At 50.9% G+C, this 12,345-nt stretch overlaps 1 protein-coding gene across 3 annotated transcripts in view; it reads left to right on the top strand.

Annotated features, from left to right (window-relative positions):
• The window catches only part of UBTD1 (ubiquitin domain containing 1), a 48,634-nt gene that overhangs the window by 32,777 nt on the left and 3,512 nt on the right, over window positions 1-12,345 (top strand). The gene's annotated exons all lie outside the window — the stretch shown is intronic.

Here is a 12,345-nt window from a genome sequence, read left to right as displayed (position 1 = left end):
TGACCAGGCAGTATGTTGTGTCTGTCTCCCCACACCCCCGACCCCCGCATCAGATCCACTTTACTTGCCTCACATGGTCAGTGGGCTTCTCTGAAAACCATTCACTCTTTTCTCTGAAACAAGGGTTTTGCTGCTTAGAAAAGAGCTTCCCTGGAGCTGGCTGAGGAGACCTCTCCTTGTTTAGTTTGGGGGCCTGCCTTTGCGGCCTGGCCGGAGGGCGGGGGTGCAGTGTGGGAGGACTGAGGGCCCTGCCTCCCCCTGCCCTCCATACCGACAGATGCCAGGACTCCTGGAGGCTGCTCAGCCCCTGTGAGCTCCCCGCCCTCCCCATCCACCCCCTCCTCAGGCGTTGCCAAAACAAACAGTTCTGCACGAGGTGCCTGGGTGCCCAGGGGCCCTTCCACACAGCCACCTCCCGCAGCACCCTGGAGGGCCAGGCGCAGCCCACACCTTTGGCCATTTCCGTCCCCTCTCCTCCTGAGGGGCTGGCGCCTTCCATCTGGAACCTTCTCTGAAGGAGGAGGAGGGGCGTGGGGAACTTCCCGGGTTGGTTCACTGCCTTTCACTCCAGCAGTCTGGATCCTGTTACCCTCCCGTAGAGAGGTGAGGAGGTCTTGCTTTTGAGAAAATGTGTTTTTCTTTTTTTACTTTATATGTCACAGAAACATCAAATAACTCAGCTAGGCTGTACACAGACCAGTACTCAGTAATAAATGCTTGCGGATGGAAATGAAATTAGACCCAGAGAGGTTCATTCATTGATTCATCTTGGAACTGCTTTCTGACCATCTCTGAGACTATCTCCCACGAAAGGAGTGCTCACAACCTACCAAGAACCTGACATTCAGAGGAGTGTTATGTTATGGGGGTTTCAGAGCCAGCCCACCACCTAGCTGTGTGACCTTTGGATTAGGAGATTTAATACATATCAAAGGCTTAGAACAGTATCTGACGTGTAAGAACTTAACCATGTTCACCATGTTAGTTAACATCCTGGTGTTTACTGTGGGTCTCATTGTAACCCTGTTACATAGCGACTGTTGTTATTCCAAGATGAGGAAACTGAGATTCTCAAAGGTTAAAGAACATGCCCAAGTCATGCAAGTAAGTGGCAGAGCCAGGGTTCCATCTCAGGTCTGGAATCTGAGGCTTTTAGCAGCTCAGCTGAGCTGCTTAGCCGGCTCCGGGCTAGGGGCTGGGCATTCAGATGCCAGCACTAACAAGACCAGGTGCTGCCTTAAAGAGCTCACAGCCCAGCATGGAGGCCAACATGCACATGGGCATCAGTGAGTGAATTTCCGGAGGCACCACGTGGGTCAGAGTCAAGCCAGGCTGAGTGGGAGGCAGGGCAGGACTGGCAGCAATGCCATATGCACTCAGGACTGGTCAGTGGTACCACCAGCTAGGCCTTCCCTCCTGGGCTGGATGCAGTGCTGGTTCTGGGCCTGTCAGCTGTGTTTGTCAGAGAGGAGAGGGGGTCACCTCTTCTCCCGTCCCCCTCCCAGTCCTACCCAGGGGGTTCTTCTCACTGCCCTGGGAAGATGGCATGTAAGACAGGGTCTGGGACAAGCACTGGGCTGGGAGTGAGAAGATCACTGGACTCCTGCCATTGCCCCAGAGTCCCTGGACCTCAGTGTCCTCATCTGTAAAATGGGAGTAATAATACTTGCCATACAGAGTTGTTGTAAGGATTAAGTGAAATGATGTTTTAAAAAATCTCTTTATAATCCTAAATCTAGTGCTTATATGACTAATAATAATCGCTACCATTTTTGAGTCCCTACTTTGTGCCTCACATGATATTTACAGTATCTTGTTTAATCCTTACACTAGTCCTTTCAGGTGGATATCATTGCTCCCATTTTATGGATGTGGAAACTGAGGTCCAATGGCTCAGCTGCCTTGGGTCACACCTGTGAGAGGTTGGAGATGGGAGTCAGACCTAGGTTCTCCCTGATCCCTAAGCCACCTGTATTCCAGACCTTCTGCGTTTTCTCCCCTTCCCAGCCCCACCCCTGGCTAGTAAGTTACTGAACCAGCCCCGGGAGGGTGTGGCTGTCAGGGAGCCAAGCTGAGCAAGGCACTCCTGCCAGGCCAGCCACTCAGGCCTGGCAGCTGGTGGTGGGCAGGAATGGAGGGATGGGCTTTACCTGCCCACGGCCCCCGGTTGTGGTGGGAGCAGCAGCCTCTCCTCCCTGCCAGTCTGGCAAGTAAGTTTTGTCGGCCTATGAGTCACACGGCACTGATGAGTCAGGTTTTTCCCTTCTTCTTGCCCAGAACAGCTGGGGAGGGGGGTGGGGGGCTTGCTTAGGAAATAGGACCTCCCTCCCTCTGCTCTCCCACTGTCCCCTGATGCCTTGGATCTGCACATTTTCTACCCAAAAGTCTCTGGCTCAGCCTGTGTCCCTACAGAAGATGGTGTGGGTGCCAGCCACACAGGCACGAGCCATCAGGCCTCGGGCTGAGTAGAGTTGAGTGGGGAAGGAAAGGCCCTCCTTGTCAGTAAGGAGAGTAAGGAAGTTAGTCCCAGGCTGTCTGCCTCCAAAGGCTCTGCTCTTGGCCCTTCATCTTGACTTACCTACTCCTTTCTGCAAAGAGGGGCTTAGCCCCTTATCCTCTGGACAGTGCAGCCGGGTTTCCCAAGGCCCAGGGTCCCCTGAGCTATCCACTCCTTGCCTCATGACCGGTCTGGCTGAGAGCCTTGAGAGGACTGTCCAGATGGTCAGCCACGGGCAGGCCTGGGGTTCTCCCTACATGCCCCACTGCCAGGCCCTCTCAGAGGCCTAATTAAACAGTTGTAGCGGCTAGCCAGGCTGGACAGTCTAGTTCCAGATCAGTGTTTCTCAGCCTGGCCACACATTAGTATCACCTGGAGAGCCTTTAAAGCCCTCTGGTGCTTGGGCCATTGAATGAGAATCCCTAGGGCTGGGTCCCAGGCAACAGTGTTTTTGGCATGACACACCATATTGCCTCTCGAGAGCCTGCCCTCCAGGAGTTGACAGTCAAGTTGCAGGGACAGCACGATGTTCAGGGAGCACACAGGCAAGGCAGCATGTGCCTCAGGGCTGGTGTGGGACATTCATATCCCACAGGATCAGGAGAGAGGTGCGTGTGGGCCTCAGTGGGAAGAGGGCTTCCTGCATCCTGATGGATGGAGGTCAAGACCAGACAAGGCTTCGGAAGGAAACCAGGGAGGATGCTGGCCTGACAGGGCCAGTGATTCACGGGCTGTAGAGGAGGAAGGGGAAAGAATGAGTCAGGCACAGCTAGCTGCCTGCAGGGCCGGAGCATGGCTCTGGAGGAGAACTAACGTGCTCCAGTGAGGAGTTCTCTGTCGATCCACTATCTGAATGTTGTGGGTCCCGAGCTGTGCCACGTGAGGAAGTGGGTGAGCCTTAAAAATGGGGTTCCAGATCTCAGGGATGTCAGGCATCTTTGTGCACCTTGCACTTGACCAAGGCACTTCACACAGAAACTCACTGGAATGTTTCAGCATCTCTGAGGCTCAGAGAAGACTGGCATCAAATTGGGCAGGTATGCTTGGAGAGTGAAGGGCTGTGCTCCTGGTCACCCAGCATGAGCCACGATGCAAATGCACCCAAGCCCTCCAACTTCAAGTTTACCCACTTAAGACAGACCTGAAAGAAAGATAGGGTGTGGGCTGTAAATGAACTCCAGGCCCAAGAGGGCGTACAGCCACGAGCAGGGAAAGGGTTGTGGGGTCTTTTCTAGCTGCAGCCCTAGCAGTGCCGGGCAAATATGCTATGGTGTTTGCTATGCAGGTCGAGGGGCCACTGCTCAGACAGAAGAAGCCAGAGCCCAGGGGGCTTGGTGCTGGGCAGACCTCACGTGGGCTGTTAGGTGAGGTGGTTAGTTGAGAGGAGGGTGGACAGGATGGTAAAGAACTTGGAGAAACAGTAGGAGGGAACAGAGGTCTCCAGTCTGGAGAAAAGCAAAACGTCACCCATGACAGATGTTTTGACTTGTTCTGTGTTGTTCCAGAGAGTGGAGCCAGTGGATTCCAGGTCAGAATAATAATGTTAATAATAACAATGTCAAAAACAATTTCAGTGACCATAATAGTGCCTCCTCTGTAGCAAGTATGGTGCTGGGGTGTGTGTGTGTGTGTGTGTGTGTGTCTTCAGGTTGAGGAAGCAAGAGCCTAGTGAGGCTATGGTGTTAGGGAGGCTGCACCTGGGGTGTGGGGTGTTAGGTGAGTTGATTTTTTATATATACTCCTCTTGATCCTATTGGTTAATGTAATATATGTGTATATACTTTCAATTCTCCCAACCTCCCTAAGAAGTGAGCTGTTACTGATTCTCTGCTTCCCAGAAGAGGAGACTAGAAGGCCTAAGATGTTCACCCAAGGTCACTTAGCTAATTTATGATGGAGCCGATGTTCAAACCTAGGTCTGTCTGACTCCAAAATCTGGACCTTCAGCCTCTGTGTTTGTCTGTCCTGCCTGCTACATAGTTAGTGCTCAGTGAAGGGTGACTGTGAGACTGTTAGCTTTCTAACCCCTTGATCCATCCGGCAATGGAAGAGGATTCCTTGTGGTGTAGGGAGTATCTCCAGAAGTGCCCACAGAGACTGAATTGCCCCAGACAGGAGAGTCATACAGGTGGGAGGTTGGTGTTCATCCCTGAGCCCCAAACTAGCCCTGTGGAATGAAAAACCTCGGGCCAGGGCGTGAGTCTGTGTTTCTGTCAAGCCCACAGGAGACCTGAATACACCGTCAGGCCCTGGCGTCCTGGGAGGGCCCAGCTCTTAGATTCCATTCTTTCCTAGTAGGGACAGGAGAGGTCAGGCCGACTCTTACTCCTCCACTCTTGCTCCTGAAGCGCGTCCTGCTTGCTGCTTGTCCTGTTGTAGTGTTCATCATCTCTGTCAGACTCCCGGCATTTTAATATTCTAGCCGTACTTCTGCTTTCACTGGCATACTGAGTGGTTTGATGGAGTTTATTCCCCCCATCCCTGACACACACACGCACAGCCAAGAGCTGTGGGGTTTGGGACAGGTCACCGCACCTCTCAGAGCCTCGGTTTCCCCACCTGTAAAATGAAGGGGCTAGACTAAATGACACTGAGGTCTCTCCTGGCTTCAGGATTCTGCCATGCTCTGGGGGACCTGCCCTGATGGAGTGGCGCGTGTCTTGAGTGAAGCGCGGGTGGCACTTGACATCCAGGGGGACAGAGTCTCGGGTGTCAGAAGTCAGGCTGTTCCGTTTGGTTTCCACGCACCTGGCTGCCAAGCTGGAGCTGGTCTGGATCCTCCTGCGGGGACCCTCCTTGACTGCAGGGCTGTGGAAAGCAGTGGCAGAGATGACATGTCTCTCTTCCCTGGAGTCCTGAGGTAGCAAGGGGAGCTGGCCAGATACTAGAGACCTTTCCAGCAACCTCTGGGGGGGTTCCTGTTTTATTTATTAGCCACCATCCTCCCTCTTCTGCCCCAGGAAAAGTGCTGGCCTTACACTGTGCAGCCGCTCAGGGAAGTGGGCATCCATCAAGCCTGTTCTTTATCCCTGTCAAGCTTGACCGCATTTAACCCCTGCATCCTCCTGCCTGTGAGGTAGAGACCAAGAGTTCACTACAGCAGGAATTTTCAAAGTTTTCAAAATCACGGCAACTTTATAGAGAAAAAGAAGTAGTAACCTTCAATTCTGTTAATTGCGTAACGATAATGAGCATTATTGACTTGGCTTGATGACTGATGACAGTAGCTACTGCTTTTTAAGCACTGGGCAGAGTGGTCTCTGTAATCCTTACAGCAATCCCATGAGGTGGGAGTTACAACCCTCTTTACAGTTGGAAACACTAAGACTTAGAACGGCGAGGGCCCCTGCGCTCACACAGGTGGTCAGTAGCCAAAGCACCCCCACCTCCACACCCCATCCATCTCTGAGGCCCATGTGCAACTGAGTCGCCCGATTGGAGAGGGATGCTATGCTAATGTGTCTCTTAATTCATTAATTATCTGTAACCTGGGTTCCCACTAGAGCTTGTAGTCCTGGAACTGTTCACATTCAGGCCAGGACTTTGATGCACCTGAGAATAAACATGAGCACGTGATGAACTTGGGAATAGATAGGAACAGGCTGGGCTTTTTGTTCTTTGTTTTTTTGAAATTTCATATGAACTTAAAAACAAGGGGGATTGCTGTCATTTCCCATACACCTGAGATTTTAACTCTGCTTGTGAAGCACATCATGCTTTCCCAGCCAGCCCCAGAAAAGGAGCTGTTAGTTGTATGGCAGGCAAGATCTCAGAGTAGACCCTGGGGCTTTGGGGGTTCTGTTTGTAGAGATCATACCGGCCACTTTTGCGTCAGGAAATGGGACAGGAGGACGGCTGGGGGAGGTCAGCTCAGGACAGGTCAGGGGAAGAGTTGGTCAGAGCCCAGCCTGGGATGCCACCTTTCACCCTGCCTGAGCGCTCGACCCGGGGGGCCCTGGGCTGGGGCACAGAGCAGAGAGTAGATAAAGGCCCTGCTCCCCTGAGCACACCACACGCTTGTGTACGCAAGTGCAGTGAAAGCTCACACTGTCTCTGCGGTGCTGTGTGCCCCTTGTCCACACCCGCAGCCCCCCACGCTGGGGGCCTCTGGGTAGGTTCATTTTTCTTGGCTGCACTTTCATCTCTCCTGTTGCCACAAAGGTTCCAGGCCCTCCCTGGGCATGGTTTCTGACATCCAGCCCCTCATTCTAAAGCAGGTTTCCTCGCTGTCCATCTCTGGGACTGGTTTTGCCCCTTCTGGACTGCCACCTCTGCTACCCCCTTTCTTCCTCATCTCTTCCTTATGGGGAAGTCTTTCAGGCAGCTCCGTCTGCCCCCCACTGCTTCCCCATCTCTGACCTGGCCTCTGCCCTCTCCAGCTCCTCCCACTTTTCCTACACTGCCTGTTCACTTTCATTCACTGCCTTTTGGGGAAATAGTTATTGAGACCTGCTGCATGCCAGACCCAGGCCTGTTCCTGGGATCCCAGTGACGAACTGGAGGTGGTCCCAGCCTCAGAGGGACAAACTGGACCATTGCAGGGACCTGCAGTTGCCTCAGGCTGGGCGCCATCACAGAGCCTCATTCAGGGCTCTCAGAGGAGCCTCCAGTCCTTCAACCCTCCCTTGGGACCCAACGTGCCCAAGGAAGGGATACAGTTTAGGAAGCATGGGCTATCACTTAGCAACTGGCTCCACCCGTTTCCCTCCCTGAACCCTGGAGCTGGGCCCACGGGAATGAATGGGAAAGATGGGCCCAGGCTATAAAGAGGCCACATGGGGAGGCCCCAGCTGAGCAGAGCTGGGCCAGCACTTTCCTTTCGAAGGTTACCCAGGCTTGGAGGGTCATCCTGGGCTAAATCTAACTATAAATACCACGCTTCCTGAAGGGATTACCTGGGCTCCGCTTCCCCTGCCTGCACCCTCCTGGGCTGGGCTGATCCTTTTCTGGGCCTGCTGTTCTTTCGGACCTCTTATCCCCTCTGCCAGGTGCCATACTCTGACCACATCTCTCCAGCCCCCCTGCAGGCCAGCCGTGACTGCTAGGGTGGGAGGGGAAAGGAGGAGAAATTGGAGTTGGCCTTCTGGCCAGAGGGCCATTGCAACCTGGCTGTCGGGTTGGGGAGGCCCTTGTCCTTTCTTCTGCCTGGAGCCTCATCTCTCACACCAGCCAGAGCAAGCCCAGGCCTGTCACATAATCAGTACTTCTGGGGAAAGCACTGCTGGCCCCATCCCTGGAGCAGGGGCCTGGGGATGGATCTTGGTAACCGAGTGTGGAAATAGAGCATTGGGATTGTGGCAGGTGTAAATAGGGCCGTCTCCTGGCTTGGGTGGACTGACTGTCCTGGGAAATCTCTGGTTCCCTTGGCTGGTCTCTGATTTGGTGTCACATCCCAGTGGCTCAGATGTACCAGTCCCTGAACCTACAATAAGGATCTCTTGAGGTCTGAGATCAAGAAGTGAAGGGACCGCCAGACTTTTCGCTCAGGACAGACCCTTCTCCTGCTTCCCCCTCCCTGCCCGCTGCTGCTGTCGGCTGTGGTTGCTCTACCACACTCCCACCCCGTTCACTGCATTTGTCAGTTCTGTTTTCAACTCAGCAGACTCTTGCTGAGAACCTTCACTGGGCCAGGGATAGTCAGAGGGAAGCGGCCAGGCCTGTTGTCCTTCCATGGGTTCTTGAGAATCCCCTCTTGTGTAGTTATTCTGAATTAAGCAGTGTGAAGCGGGCAGTGGGAGTACATACATGCACAAGCACACACATGCTCATAGAAGCACACCAGCTCTATGCAAATTGGAAAGGACCTTTAGTGTTCTCTCTCCCACTCTTCTTTCAGTACCCTCCCTTGGGGGTGGTATCTCCAGATACCATTCATTATCAAGGCCAAACCTCAGCGTCCACCATCATTATCCTCCCCCAACCCAGACAACATGCCCTCTCGCTCTCTTCCCTCTTTACCCTCCGAATCTGCTCTCAGCAGCAACTTTGGAGGCAATCTGTTGAACTAGCTGATGTCAAGGTGTGGATGAGCTGCCATTTCCACTTCTGTTTTGCTGTGTTCACAAGTAGGGTTCTTCAGTTAGAATGGAGTACGTACCCCAGCCCATCCCTTACAGCTCTAGCTCGCTGGGTCTGAGGTGGGCCCTGGGAAGCTGCCTTTTTAACCAGCACCTCAGAAGGTCCTGATGCGAGTGGTGTTTCAGGCAACCCTTCAAGACCCTAGCTTTGAGGGGAGGGTAGAGCTCAGTGGTAGAGTGCATGTTTAGCGTGCACAAGGCCCTGGGTTCAATCCCTGGTAATGCCACTAAAATAAATGAATAAACAAACAAATAAACCTAATTACCCACCCCCAAAATTTTGTTAAAGAAAGACCCCAGCTTTTGTCTCTGTACTCAGAAACACACATTCTCTGCTCAGTTGCAAGTACTTTTTGCTGTTTTGCTGTTCTCTGTCCACCACAATCACAAAAACCCGTGATTTTCATGGGTGTTTTGTACCTCCCCATACAGGTGTGTACCTTGATCTTTTATTGTTTTTAAAATCTCTCTTTTGTCAACTTCATTAGGGATAAAGACCATTTCTGTTACTCTGTCTTTGACCTGGAGCTTAACTAGGACAGGTGGGACATAGGTAGAGGCCTCCAGGTGCTCCTGCTGCTGGAACCAGCAGCGCCTGCCCTGCCCTGGGCAGAGTCACCCAGAGCTGCCAGCAGCCAAAATCCTAGAGGCTGTGGGCCTTGGGCTTGGCAGTTCACTGCTGCCCCCAAACCTCGCCCCTTGGGCCCCCCAAACTCTCCCTCCTTTTCCATGGCTACTCCCCAGAGCTTTACGTACCCTTTCTCCTTGTTAACAACTTTCATTGTATTATTCTTATTACTAAAGCAATAAATGCTAATTGTAGAAAACTTGGAAAATATAAGCAAAAAAAAAAAATTATTGGTAACTGCCAATCAGGTATGACCACTGTTAACATTTTGGTGTAAATCCTTCCAGTCTTTTTAAAGTATATAATTTTAGATACGTTTTTAGAAATAAAAGCTGGAGCACAGGGCACTCGCTGTTCTCTAACCTCTTTGTCGCTGTGTCGTGGTCATTTCCCCATGTTGCTCACCCACCTTCTGCCCCATCTCAGGATGGCCGCCACAGATGTGCAGAGGTTATTCAGCCTTTCTCCTGGTGGTCTGTGTTTAGTTTGTTTCTAGAAAACCAAGCTAAATTAAACAGCTTTGTAGATGAACCTTCACCACATACTTATAATTGTTTTCTTAGAACACTTTCTTAGAAACCAAATAGCTGAGCCAAAAGGAATGCACACTTTAAAGATTTTTGATGTCATAGCAAATGCCCTCCAGCAAATTTGTATCAATTTGTGTAGCATATGAGAGCATTCACACCCTATCCACTGCCCAATGTTTTTTGACTCAGCTAACTATACACATCATTTTTTAAGTAAGTGAAATTTAAAATACCCATCATCAGTTTGCTTTTATGTTTGAAGTAAAAGCTTCCTTCTCTGTTTTGTCTGTTATCTTGCCTAAAATTGTAAGCATCAGTGTGTAGGGATCCAGACATTTTGGCATGTCTTTTATACATGCTCGCCTTGGGCCTGGGGAACTTTGCTCCGTACATTTGTGCCATTTGACTCACTGAAGGGAGCCAGCCCCTGGCCCAGAGGTGCTGTGGCTGCCCCCTGCTGGTGAAGAGGTGCAGTGACAGCTGAGAAGGCTGGGCTCTGGCTGTTCTTTTCTTACATCAACCCTCCCTCTTCCCACCACCACCACCCCAAATCTAATAGTATCTAGTATTTTGAGCCTGAAAGGACCAGCATGCAGGGTGAGGAACCCTTAAGCCCTTTGTGTCTTGGGTGACTGCAGATGCAGTTAATATTGGAGAGGCTCACTGGCATTGTGTCCATCCTGGGGTGAGAAGTACGTCTCTGACCACATAGACAGGAAAGCATGCTGTTCTCTGTGTGGTCAGGAGGGGACTCTGAGGGCAAGATATTCAAGCAAAGCATCCCTCTGGTACGCAGGGCCTCCTGAGGTAACAACTTTGAAAAGTGGCACCATGGGGCTGTGTTTATATTAAAGTGAATGAGATGCATGCATACATCATTACACTGCAGGTATCCTGAGCTCACTAGTCCAGCAACCTCAGTTGTCAGGGACAAAACCAGAACCTGACCATTTAAGGGGGATGGCGCATCTGAGTAGGAACAACAGATGTCCCAAAGCCTAGTCTCTTTCTTCTTTAGGAAACGTCTTTCTAAGAACCAGAGGCTCTCATTTTTGACAGTGTGACAAGCTTTCTCAACCCTCAGCAGATTAGGAGTGGCCCATTAGCTGGACCTGACCTCTCCCCATTGGAGCAGCAGTTAGATGGAGACCAGTGAGAGGTGACATCTGGCAAAGAGGAAGGAGATGGGAAGACTATAGAAATCAGCTCAAGAAGTTAAAGAGCCCTGACGTCTGGGTCATTGAGTGGAGGGACGGATGTGCCACACCCCAGAGGTCCCAAGGGTGTCACTGCATAAGGTCTGTGAATCCTGATAGATCAGAGCTCTTGGTAGGGAGTCCTAAGTGCTAAAGGACCAGAGAGAACAGGGGTCGGAAATCATGAAGCAGAGCTACTTCCTTGATCCAGGCGGAAACTCCTCCAGGCCAGACCTCCAACAAAATCACATGGACAAAACTGTCATCTTCTGTTTCTCCAGTGCGTCCTTTCTATCTTTCACAGCTAAGTCTTTGATCCATCTGGCTTTGATTTTTGTGGCTGGCATGAGGTGGGGATCCTGTGTCATGTTTTTCTATATGGAGAACCCGTAGTCCCAACACCATTTATCAGTGATCCTTATAAAGAAAAACCTCCAGCATTTCTCCTCTACTGCTCACACGGAATACTTCTGACGACAGTTATGTGGGGTTTTTCCCAATACCCTGTTCATATAATTTTTAAGGCTCTTTTATTTCTTAAACTAGGTATTTCATAATCTGTGTCTGATAAATCCCATGTCTGAAGTCTTTATGAGTCTGATTCTTCTGCCTGTTGTTTTTGCTGGCTTGGGCTCATATTGCCTTCTTTGTATGTTGTGATTAAAAAAAAGAAAAAGACTATGACCTTATTATTTATTTTTCTTGGAACCTTATCTCGGGGATTCTTTAAGGCCTGGTTTGAAGTTGTTTTCCCACAAAGAGGATTTGCATTTCCCTCTGCTAACCCAGGAACACTTCAGATGAAATGTCTGGCTTGAGAGTTTTCTGCCTGCACAGGTAGCAGCAAACCCACAGGAGGGCTGTTTGTGGATTCATTCCGACCTGAGGTGGAACACTCACTCTATCACTTACTGTGTGACCTTGACAAGTCATTTAATCTCTCTGCCTGTCCCATCATCTGTGAAATAACAGTAACACTTACCACCTAAGGCCATTGGAAGGATGAAATGGGATGATGTATATAAATAAAATAACGTGTTTACATGGGCTTCTTCCACATGGTTGGTTGGCAGTGACTGTCCTTCTCTTCCCCTGAGGAGCCCCCCTCTCCTCCCCCAGCCTGTGGGGACAGCCCCCAGCTTCAGTTCCACATCTCACCTAGGATCTGAGTTATAGTGGAAGCCAGATGCTTTAGACCTCACGCCTATGGCTCATTCTGCCTTCAGCTTTGAGATGACGGAGCTCCTTAAAGCCTTTGAGAGGATACTTTTGCCCTCAGTCTTGACTGTGGTCTGGAGTTGTCTTGGAGGTCACTTGGGGCTGGGTAACAAGAATCATGACATTTAACAGAATTGTTTTAAAATGATGCAGGGATTTGTTGGTTTTAAAAAATTATTTGTAACTGTATGGCAGAACC

The sequence above is a fragment of the Camelus ferus genome, chromosome 11 (genome assembly GCF_009834535.1).
Source record: "Camelus ferus isolate YT-003-E chromosome 11, BCGSAC_Cfer_1.0, whole genome shotgun sequence".
In the NCBI taxonomy this organism is placed as follows: Eukaryota; Metazoa; Chordata; class Mammalia; order Artiodactyla; family Camelidae; genus Camelus; species Camelus ferus.
The sequence above is the reverse complement of the archived record's forward strand: the minus strand, read 5'-3'. Positions and strand labels throughout refer to the sequence as shown.